This window comes from Nothoprocta perdicaria, unplaced genomic scaffold, assembly GCF_003342845.1.
Source record: "Nothoprocta perdicaria isolate Ctin4 unplaced genomic scaffold, notPer1 scaffold_12, whole genome shotgun sequence".
Taxonomy (NCBI): domain Eukaryota; kingdom Metazoa; phylum Chordata; class Aves; order Tinamiformes; family Tinamidae; genus Nothoprocta; species Nothoprocta perdicaria.
In genome coordinates this window covers 4,901,117-4,909,519 of record NW_020454316.1, presented here as the reverse complement: position 1 = coordinate 4,909,519, position 8,403 = coordinate 4,901,117, and the positions used below count along the sequence as shown (strand labels likewise).

General features: G+C 51.3%; 1 long non-coding RNA gene across 1 annotated transcript; it reads right to left on the bottom strand.

Moving 5' to 3' along the window:
- Positions 1 to 5,365: 5,365 nt before the first annotated feature.
- On the bottom strand, positions 5,366 to 8,100 carry LOC112960039. Its single transcript, XR_003251699.1, has 3 exons — positions 7,994 to 8,100; positions 7,141 to 7,442; positions 5,366 to 5,570 (listed from the first exon to the last, which is right to left on the bottom strand). It is a non-coding gene; the product is annotated as an uncharacterized LOC112960039 (long non-coding RNA).
- Between the last annotated feature and the right edge of the window lie 303 nt (positions 8,101 to 8,403).

Here is an 8,403-nt window from a genome sequence, read left to right as displayed (position 1 = left end):
ACCGGGAGAGTGATAAATTGCCCTCTAGCCCCTGACAGCTGCTGGGAAATCACTCACGGCCCGAGACAAACCTCTAAATCTGACATTATAGAGTGTTGAAAGGAAGAATGTCTGTTTTTATAACCTACCTCAGTTATAATAAATATTTAAAATCCACATTAACATCCTCTTATAGTTACAATCTGCCCTCTATGGAACAGTGTCCAACTTAGATTTAATTAGCAACTGAACCTCTCCAGCCCAAGCTCCTAGTAATGCTGAAGATCCAAATCTCCAGTGAAATGTCTCTGTTTTCTTAAACTACCTGCACTGTAATAAATATTCGCCATGTCGCCAGGCAGCCCTGTTGGAGACAGTGCTCTTTTTGTCTTCTCAAAGGCTAACATTTAATTTAAATGATAGGGTCTTTCCAGACTCCGAGGGGAATTTCTTTCCTGCTCTCCTGAAACATTGTCATACTTCACTTCCAAACACCAGCATATTCCTTGAGCACCAGAAAAACACAGGAATGGAAACACCCCTGTGCAGGTAAGGAATTGGGAGCAGGCCGAGTGACAAATATATGATCAAGAGCACCCAGGGCTGTGCTTGGTGGGCGAGGGCTCGGGCGCCTTCAGGCTCAAATGGGGGGCAGGAGAGCCCTGACACACTTCGTCCTGCCCCTTGCTTTCATATTTGGGCACCCTGTGTCCAGCCCTGTTATTGAATCAATAACAACAGGTCCACGGTGGCATCCTGGTGGAAACCTGCTGCTTGGGAGGAAAAAAAAAAAAACCACATTTTCCTTCTGCATGCCAAGGAATGCTGCAAACATCTCCCAGTGAAGGGTAAATGGGACATGTTGCCTTCAGCAGCACTGTCAGAGCCCAGGTTACAGAAACCCGAGTTTATGTTAAAAGCATTTGATTTGACTGCAGACACAGCTTGGATTATTGAACGGACTTCTATTTCATTTCTGTCTCCCTGATTACAGCAGATGCCCCAAATAATGCACAGCTTTTCGAAAAGCGCCCTCCAAGCCCCAGTGCTGCCTGCTGCGTAAGCCCCACGCTGGGAGTTTAATCCAGATTACTGCAGTAAATGCGATCGTCGTGAAAGCAAAACCCGGCGGTGTTTTCCTGATACGATGCCCCATCTGGGGGCTTCTCACCGGTCTTCTTGCAAAGTACCTTGGTGAAAAGCACGTTGCACCCTCTTCCCTTCCACTCTTTCCTGGTTGTGTGCAAAGGAACCTCATGGAAAGGGAAATGGCAGAGCCCGTGGCCAGTTAGTGATGGCAGGAGGCGAAGGGTGGTTGGTCACCTCCCCACCACCCCGAGCCACTGCTGCCCTGGCAGCTCTTTGCACACCCCACGAATCTCTCCTGTGTTTGCAGAGACAGTGTCAACACCTCTGGGAAACAGCCCGTGTGTGTTTTACAAAGAAACCTGCTGTTTTACGCAGGGTTTACAACCAGCGTGCCCTGCTGTGGAGAGGAGCGACGTTCTCAGGCATTCGGAGTTTGTTTTTTGATGACGTGGGCAGCGATGTGAACGGGACGTGGAGTCCTCCGGGGAGCGAGGTAACCTGAATCCCCGGCAGCTTTCTTAACCTTTGCTTTTGCAGATGTTCACGGCTTTGCACGAGGTGCTCCTGGGAAGCATCAGATGGGGAGCACATGGGATGAAAGATGGGGAGACGTCCGCTCTTCACTCAATGTCCACGCTCGGCCTAGATGGCAAAGACATTAAGGTTCTCCTCGTGAAGGAGCAGGGACAAGGACGCACGGAGCTCCTGGGTGAGCTCACAAGCAAGTCTAGAGGAAAGTGCTCTCCAGACTGCTCTTAATCTATAGGCAGAGAAGGACTTCCAGCTCTTTCTAGACACCAAACTATTTCATGGAAAATTGTTATTTGAGGACTTTTATCCCAGACTAATCCTACTTCTTCCACTAACAAGACCAGGTCAATATCAGAGAACAAACAGAAAGAAATATATTCCCTACACAAGTAGCACAACATGGTATAGACCTTCCCTCCACGCACACAACAGTGGGTGAGAAAACAGACTCCTAGATTCCTCTGGGAAAGGATAAGGAAGGAAGATGGAAGGACTGTATCCGAACAATCTGAAAGCCACCCAACCGCACTTCAGATGTGCCCAGCTCTCTCTGCTGAGGAGACAGGGGTGGTCTTTGGGCCACATTTGGACCACATTAGGACACCAGTTATGAATGGCTAGACCCTACAAAGAACTAGGTTTGGCAACGTCCGCATCAAACTCCTTGTTAGTGTGGAGAAAGCCATCTCTCCATCCCCATGCTGCTACTGTGCAGAAGGATCAAACATCGCCTTAGACATCGCCTGTGGAAAGTCCAGGGAAGAGGCAAAACAACAAAGAGAAGGAAAGACAGTTTTTCTGGCAGAAGCACTGCTCCAGATCCATAGGATCCAAAACCCAAGCCAGAAAGAGGTCAGCCTCCACGAAGGGAGGTGTTCAGGGAGTCCGTCCAGGGGCTGAAGATACATCAGAGCCAAAATGCCAGGTGATGACAGGCAAGCGTGTGACGGGAGAAGGCAGAGATGGGCTCTGGGCTTGAAACTGTTGCCAGCCACTTGCCAATTTTACGTCTGGAAGCATCTTGCGGACAGTGGGCGCCTCGCTCATTGTGAACACTGGTGCTCAGTTCCTTTATGTACTGCAATTCCCTGCAGACTGCAGGGAGCGAGCTGCTTGCCAGCAGGATGTGGCTGCGCGCCGTCATCCATCAACGTCGGCCTTCGCGAGGAACGCGGAGTTCATTCTCGTGCGGCTCCTCAGACCTCCGGGGACCGCGTTGTCTCTAGCTGAGGCTGGTAGTCACCTGGAACAGTTCTCCAGCCCCGCTGAGCAGCAGGAGTGTCCATTAACTACCACGGATCGGTGGGGATGGTTTGTAAACTCCGGATACATACAGCGGGGCCGGGGCGCTTATTGGCTGGTGCTTTCCGCTCTCAGAAATGGGTCATTTAAACAGAAAACTGTGAAGTGTTCATGCCTCTGAATGCAGAGAAACTATCAAAACAAGCTGCTGTCTCCACGCCACAGACTCTGCATTCAAATACAGACTTGGGCCATGTTGCACGGGAACGGACCAAGTGCTCCCAGCAGATTCCTTTCCTTTTTCTGATGTTTCATACAATAAACATTTCAACTCTCTGGCATGAGAGCAGACCTACCCCAATTACCAGGGCGGCTTGTTTTGTTTGGAGTAATAGTTAAGGATCCCATCCTGCCTCACCGGAGCCAGTGAGAAAACTCTCATTGTCCCCAGTGGGACTGAATCCAGGAGAGTCCATTGGCACATTAGGGACATCGCTCTTACTAGCAGAGTATTTTGTCTGGGTGAGCAGTGGGAGATGGAGCTTTCCTTGCAGAAGTAAAACCAGTCTAAGCGTGTTCTCCCATGGCTCCACCTCCACAAAGGTGGAGACATCAGAGCTCCCCAATGAAATGCAAGGCAGGGGCTGGCATCACCTGTCCACGTTGCTATAGGCTGATGGGGGACAGCAGACCATTACAGTTCTGCAATGTCCTACAGCTGACTGACCTTTTGTCCATGTCACTTGTACCTCTGCAAGACACAGAACAGAACTACGGTCCCTGGGGTCTCAGAAATCTCAGCTCTGCAGTGCTGTATTTCAGAAAGTCGGAGAGGAGTGAAGATAGAAAGAAGTTGGAAAACTTCAAGATTTGGGAATTAATGCATGCTAAGAGAAACAAAATTCAATTTAGTGAGATCTAAATAACAACTGCTCATCATTAATGGCTAGGTTCAATATGCAGCTTATGCAAAGTTGGGTTGTTTTTTTGCAGCATTGTTGGTGGTCTAAGTCTGAATTTAAAGTGACATAGAGGCTAAATGGCAAAGGTGCCACCAAACAAGGGATCAATGGGCCGATGAAATCGAGATGCTGATCTAGGACTCACCGTCAGCTGTAGAAATAGGGAGCCTGGGGGATGAAGGCTGTGGAGGCAATCAAATGATCAAGGAGGAGCCCAGAAATGGAAGTAGCCTTCATGAATCATCATCTAGCCCTCTTGGGGCACAAGGTAATAGAGATACTACTTTTGAAAGAACATGTCCTGAGCTACCATGACTGAAGTAGCTCTTTGAACCCCTAGTCTCAAAAACTGAAGTAATTCAGACACTACTTTTCTTCAGCTACTGATTATGTGATAATTGCATTTAGCATCTGAACACTATTTCAGTTAAACAAGCCAGAAGTCAGGGGCACAGAAGACAGTCGAGCAGATCTTGCCCATTGTCATTATATTGTGGAAGTATCAGCAGGGGATGGATCTGCAACTGGAGCTGGGTCACAAGGGCTGAGATGGTTACCACACCACAGTACCACAGAATGAAAAGCCTTGGAGAGCTTGGAAAGAGGAAACATGCACCTATAGCTGTCCTGAACCATCATAGCAGTGATAGCGAGCATCTTTTTGTGAATAACCACTAGGTTACTCAACCTCCAGAGCTATATAAACTCCTGAAGGGTCCAGTGAAGCCTATCAGCCCACTCGTTTACCTCATTAAATGCCATCTGTGCTTTATCAACCATGTGTCACATCCAGTTATTCCAACCAGCTCCATCACAGCACTCAGCAAAGGTATATCTATATCGGAATATCCACGAACAAGATGAGGTCCATCTGTCGTTGGTGCTAACATACAGTTTGTCAAGATGGTTCCTGCATAATCCCAGCTTCATGGGGATGGTTCTAGGTCCTTCTCTGAAATATCTGAATTATTTTAGGCAATCTGTTCTATCTTGTTATGATCTTCAGAATGCAGCTCTTGCAACATCCATCTAGTCAGGCAGAGAGCCTGATAATGACTTTTCATCAGTTGTGGTGCAGAAATAATCTAATGTTGAGCATCTCTCTGAGCTTGCTCTGGTTTCAGATTGGTGCCTAGATGGACAAAGAAAGATTGTGAAGTTCCGTTGCACCTAAAAACTGCCAAACATCCTTGTAATGCACTAAAATAAGGATGCGATCACTTCCTCGAGCCCAAGCAGGTTTGTCACCACTGCAGGGCTGACGCTGCATCAGCCAGGAGCACAGCTCCCATGCTGTCTTTAAATTCCTCAAAATTCATCTTTCAAAACAGAGACATTTTCAAAAGGAAAAAAAATGTTGAAATAATTTAAAAATAAATGAAGTATTTCCACCTTTTTTCCTCAAAGGTTTCTTTTTCTTTCCAATTTGTCAAAACATGCTCCAAAGCCATGAGTGTTTCTGAATGTCCTCCAACGACATTCTTACCTGGGTCCATTATTTCCAGGAATATCCACATGTCTTGGCGGAGGTCAGGAAGGTAGCAGGAGCGGGCTCTGAGAGGGTGGTCCTTGAGGAGGATGCAAGTGGTGAGCTTGACGTGAAAGGCCCCTCTCTGCAGCTGCCTTGCTTTACGTTGTCTTGGGAGCTCTGGCCTTGACATAAAGCTGTCCTGCAGCAGATGCTACACGTGGGATTTAACTGGTACACAGTGGCCATCCTCATTCCCTTGGCACGATGCGAAGCTGCTTGCATGCATTAGATGCTTCCTGAAAACGTCCAAGAACACAAAGCCCAAGGTGTGTTAATCTAGCTATGAAACACTCACGTGCACACTGAGCAGCCATACCTATCTCCCCTCCATTGCAAAGCACCCTCCGAACCACCCCGCTTGCTCATCCCTGCCCCTCTGCTGCTCCTCCACCACGTGGCCAACACGTCCCACGTTGACGTGCGCTGCCTCTGCAGCCCTGGTGGCCACAGCGAGCAGGAAGGAGGCAGGCGGGGAGGACAGACGGGCTCAGGATGGAGCCCATCACCTGCCCGCGAGGCCGGCGCCTCCGCATCTTTCCTGTGCGCACGGCGAGCGGATGCGGGGCTGCGCTCCCGGCCACGCTCAGCCCTCCTGGCCGCCCGGCTCCGTCTGCCTTTGTGCACCTTGCCTCGCAAGCCGCCGTTTCTGACAGCTAATATTTCACAGAAACCGGAGCCAGCTCTCTGCCTCCCTCCTTCTCTCCTCTCTCTCTCCTGTTTATGAAGCTGAGGGTAAGTGTTTAATTAGTTGCCTAATTGCCTGGGTAATTGGTAGACATACTCAGCTCTCCAAGTAATCAGTCTGAACAGGCCTTGAAAATATCTGGCCCAATATTCATTAGTGCAGTTAAATCGTTAAACAGTTACTGTGTTTGCTTCCTGACAAAGCCCAGCGAGCCGCTATGCTGGCGGCATCGCGGGATGGGGCAGACGGAGCCACGGACGCGGCGGGACCCAGGCCGAGGGGCTGAGTCCTGTAGGAAACATCTCCGGCCGCACACGCGTTGGGACCGCGGCTGCTGCAGCCCTCCCAGCCCTGCTGCACTTGGAAGGGGCTCGGGAGCAGCCGGTAGCAGCTCAACGCAGGGGGAAAAAAAACAGCGAATGCAGAAAGAAAACAGCAAATGCAAAAGGTGGGGAAAACAGGCAGCTTGTGCCCCTGGCAGAGGACATCGGCGCAGGTGACCCTGCATCTAGGTGTGCTGAGATGCCTCCCTTCTCCACTTCTCTTCTTGCTCCAGCCTCCCCTTTGCCGCTGCTCCCATTCCGCCAGCACCGCTCCCAGCTCTGGCCCCTTCTCCCTCCCCTCGAGCAGCCGCTGGCTCCGAAGCCGGTTTTGCCATTAGCTGGAGTATCAATGTGAATATTGTCTTGGCAGGCCCCGGCCCCTGACCAGAATAACTCCTTGGAGGGGGCTCGGGCGATGCCTCCCTGCCTTGGCACAAAGGGGCCGTTCTGCTGAGCACAGCCCCCAGCCCCACGGAGCAGGAAGGGGGCCAAGGATGGCTCCCAGAGCCCAGAGAGGCTCCCTGTGCACGGCCTGGCGCCGAAGTGCAGATGCTTCTACCACGTGTTGCAGCAAGGAGCAACACAGTGCCCCTCTAAACCCCATGCACAGCTCAGCAGAAGGCCAGCCTGGACATATAACCTGAAAGTCGGTTCTAGCAGTGACTCAAGAAAAATGCACACGATGACTTGCAGCCTTATTAGAAGATGCTGGGCTGCAGAGCCTTGTGCGGTTAGGTGCCTGGGGACCTGTGCTGCCTTCCCAACCCAATGGCTGGAGCCAGTGCCGCCCCTGCTCACCTGCAGATGCTGCCAGAAGTCCATGTCATGCAGCTCCATACACTCATTTTCCACAGAGCCAGTTCTTGTCTCTCTTTCCAGAGCTATTGAGTTCACCTGTGACCCAGGAGCTCTGTGGTGATTCTCCAGTCCCGAAAGCTCCCCAGAGACCTCCTGGTGGGACAAGCTGGCCAGGGGGCTGTGGTCACAGGGCTGTGGCAGGCAAGGAGGACGCAGGTCCAGGGAAGCGAGTTCCTAATCAGATCCACACCTCGGTTTCTGCCAGATGAACAGTTGGGTTCCTGGCAGACAGACCTGTCAACCTGCAAACGAGCACAGGACACGCTCTGCAAGGCCCCTGGGTGGCCCCGTGCCAGCACCACCAATTACCCACCGCGCCAGGCAGAAGGCAGGGCGGGAATTTGGGGCAGGACAGGAAGGAAATTGGATGAAGCTGCAGAAAAGATCAGGAGGCTGTGAAAGGGAAAGAAGGGGGGATTTGGGTTTATGCTTTGGTCTGGAGCAGAGCAGGGGAAATCAGAGATGCTAAATTCTAAAAGGGGCAGACGTGAAGTGGGGCAGATTGGAGATGCTCTCTGGTCCCATGCAGGAGATAACAACTGGAAGAGGGACTAAGAGTTAAGGCTTCCATCCTGCATCACTAGAGAAAGACACCATTGGGGGCAGGTTGGTGGGCACTCGCTGGCACATCCCCATATCTGAAATCTGTGGGGACGAGGCCAAGCCTGAGGGAACATTACTAGGCACTGGGAGAACCGGGTGGCCTTCAATGGGCCTCCCAGGGATGGGCGAGTGTGGGCAGGGGAGGAATGTCAGAGGTGATTAAGAAAGAGGTTTCCATCCATTACTTTACCGAGTGGTTCCTCCAAGTCACTGGCTGGCTTTGTTCTCTCCAACATCTGCAAGAGATTACGGATGCCTCCGCAGCCGAGGACATGGATGAGATCTATAAATACCGAGCGCTGGGGGTGGCTGCTGTCAGGGCCGAGCTCAGCCTGGGTGGCCTCGAGGCGGCCGCCAGTCACGGGCAACGGGCTTGGGCAGCGCAGGCGTCTTGGCCACCACGGCGCCGGGGGACACGCAACCAGCCGCGAGATGGTGGCACCGAGGCAGGACCTTCCCAAGGCGAGTTCTTTTTTGTCCAAGGACCTAGATAGGAATACTATCTAAAACTGAGTTAACGCATGCCCAGATACCATGGTGATGGGCACCATGTAAGAAACAAGGACAGAGCAGGCAGGCTATTAATACTCGTTCTGCCCA